The sequence below is a fragment of the Suncus etruscus genome, chromosome 16 (assembly GCF_024139225.1).
Source record: "Suncus etruscus isolate mSunEtr1 chromosome 16, mSunEtr1.pri.cur, whole genome shotgun sequence".
NCBI lineage: Eukaryota > Metazoa > Chordata > Mammalia > Eulipotyphla > Soricidae > Suncus > Suncus etruscus.
The window spans coordinates 58,251,336-58,254,425 of record NC_064863.1 but is presented as its reverse complement, the minus strand read 5'-3'; the positions used below and the strand labels follow the sequence as shown (position 1 = coordinate 58,254,425).

At 30.7% G+C, this 3,090-nt stretch overlaps 1 non-coding gene across 1 annotated transcript; it reads right to left on the bottom strand.

The window, feature by feature from the left end:
- Positions 1–465: 465 nt before the first annotated feature.
- On the bottom strand, positions 466–601 carry LOC126033244 (small nucleolar RNA SNORA72). The gene has a single exon (XR_007504361.1). It is a non-coding gene; the product is annotated as a small nucleolar RNA SNORA72 (small nucleolar RNA).
- Positions 602–3,090: the final 2,489 nt, after the last annotated feature.

The window sequence follows — 3,090 nt, the reverse complement described above, 5'->3', positions numbered from 1 at the left end:
AGTGTAAACTTACCACTTTTGATTGTACAATTTGACTTACTAATGTAATTGTACTTTTGTATTTTTGTCAATTTCAGTGTTGCAGGAATAGCACTGTTTTTCTCACTAATTTATTTATATTTCTCAAATGTGTCCTTCATTTTCACTATGAATTATCAATAAAAACTTTCTGTGACACTTAATTCTCAATCCAATTAATATAGGTAGATAATTTAACTGAGTTCATTTGAATTTAATTTAAAAAACTGGAATATTATCTTCCTACTTAAAACTAAATAAGAAGCTATCAGTTTGTTACAGAAAATGTCTTTTTTATTAATTTTTAATTTTTTATTTTCTTTTTATATTTATTGCCAACTGGTAAACTCAAATTAGCAATGATTCCCTCCCACCACAGTCACCCAATAGCTCTTCTACCCTTCTAGATGAATTGAACTAGAAACGCATAGTCGGGGCTTCCAGACTATTTATCACCAGCATTACTATGACCAGACCTAGGCGGGTAAAGAACTAGGCCTGGGGACACATGCATGGTCTTAATATAACTAACGGTTAGCCTGCCCTGATTATGGCAAAATCAGAACAGCAAGAATATTCACACAGAAAATGTCTTTTATCTCAATATAACTTACATTTTATTTTAATTGTTAATTAGGTTTAAAAATAATGATTTAAAAAATAAATTTCTGGGGAGGAGTGATTGCACAGTGGATAGGAAATTTGCCTTTTACAAGGATGACCCTGGTTTGATCCCCAGTATCCCATATGGTTCTCCAAGCCTGCCAGGAGTAATTTCAAGGTGCAGAGCTGGGAGTAACCCCTGAGTACTGAATTACTGGACCCTGGGTATGGCCCCCCAAACATAAAGAAGATAATTACCTTGAATCATCACACTATGAAATTTATTTGCAAAACTGTTACTCATTTAACGTCATGCTTTTATTTTCACAATTTCTAAAATTATACTGTTTTAGTATTTTAATGTTGACATATTAAAATGCTCATCATTCAACCTCTTTATAGTAGTGAATACAGTAGACTTTAAAACTAAAAAATGACATAATTTTTAAGAGGAAAACTTAAGTATGAAACATATTGGATAATTCCTAAATCAAACTTGAACATTAGAGATAATAAATTGATTTTGATAAGTTGGCAATATTAAAACAGGAGGGAGTATGGCAGAATGCTGTGAAGTGAATTATTGTAAGACATTTACTACCAGGTAAGAAGGATACTCCACAAAAACAAGAAGAATGATTTATTAACTTGCAAATGGTGAGGGGATGTGAAGCTGTAAAGTAGATGTATTATAGTACAATTTTTAATCATGTGACGTTTAATTATTGCAGAAGAAAACTCATTTTCTGTTGTGCATTCATATATTTTCTGGAAAATGTTTTCATAATTTTAAAATTGGATATTATTTCAATTTACAGTAACATAACAATATAGGAATTACCAGAGTATAATTTAACTGTACTTACCATAACCCAAGCTGTTTATCTTATTGATATTTTTGTTCTATTTATTGGGGTTGAAATTTGTTTTCCAAATGAGAAAGGCTTAACATAATTTTATGTGATATTAACCTATATATCTTCTAGATAATGTTTTTTTCTAATTTTGCAATTATTCACTGAGCAGTTTAAAGTTTTCTATTAAATTTTGTGATGACTCTATATAGTCTTGATATATGTGATTTTAGTCTCGATTATGTTTTCACTTTTCTAACTTTCTTTGGAAAAGTATTTTAAATTTTTTTCTTAATCATTGTTTATCAATGATTTACAAAAATGTTTAAAGTTATATAAAATTATTGAAATTAGTATCATACCTTTAATTCAATAAATTGTTTTAATAGACATTTAAAAATATCTAAGCCTACAGCATATATTTCTTTTTTTACAGAAAATATTTTATTTTGAACTACTATTAAATTTTCACATATTTGGTGCCATAGTATATATGGTGGGGTAATTTTTTATTAAATATATTTTTTATTTTAATCATAGTGGCTCACATATCATTGACAATAATATTTTAGGTACATATTAACATACTTCTGAAACTTGCAAGCAGTATAATAAAAGATAGCTTCTGTATTGTTTTGTTCTGTTTTTGTTTTTGTTTTGATTTGGGGCCACAATGGGCTGTGCTCAGGGGGTAACTCCTGGATTAGTATTAAGAAATAACTCCTGTCTGGCTTCAGGAATCTTAAGGAGTGTTGGAGATCAAGGGATCAACCCTGTGAAGATAAAATCCTTACCTATTAAGCTTTTGCTTTAACTCATCTGAGGTATTTTGTGTTTTGTTTTGTTTTGTTTTTACAAATTTGTAGCAAACTTTTAATGGAAAAATTGGATAAAATTATTTAAAATACAAAATTGTAAATTTTATCACTGACATTTATTTCAAGAGTGTATCTTTCAATAAATAATTTAAGTAAACTCCTAAAAGGCAATTGGTTTCATAATTTACAAAGAGTGGTATGTTATGTGTCAGATAAATAATTCAAGCCACATGCTTTACATGTGGTTAATTGAGTTTGTTCCCTACACCACATATTATTCACTGCATACCACTGGAAGAGATCCCTTAGCATACACAGATGTGGCCCAAACTGATCCTCCAAAAAAAGAGACTCATCTACGATCTCTAAAGTGGCATTGCACTTCCCCGCAGCTTTACTCCTATTAGATTAATAATATCCTTCAGCACTGCAAGGGATCACTCCTGAATACAGACCCAAAAATAGTCTCTGGGTACTGTCCTAGATAAACCCTGAGCAGTACTAGGTGTGTCTTAATAGTTAGCCAAAATAAAGAATGTTATGCAATTTGATATGTTTACTTTGTAAATTAATACATACACTGTTTAAATTAATACATAAACTAAGTTTAAAAAAGGTGAGGAATTGTAACACATCCATTGTACCCAGGCCTTACTCCAGGTTCTGAGCTCAGGGATCATTCTGTAAGAGATACAGAAACATATGGGGAGGGGGTAGAACAGTGGCACAGAAGGTAAAGATTTTGCCTTGTATGCAACTTGAGTTCTATCTCCTCCACATCTCAAATGGTCCTGCAG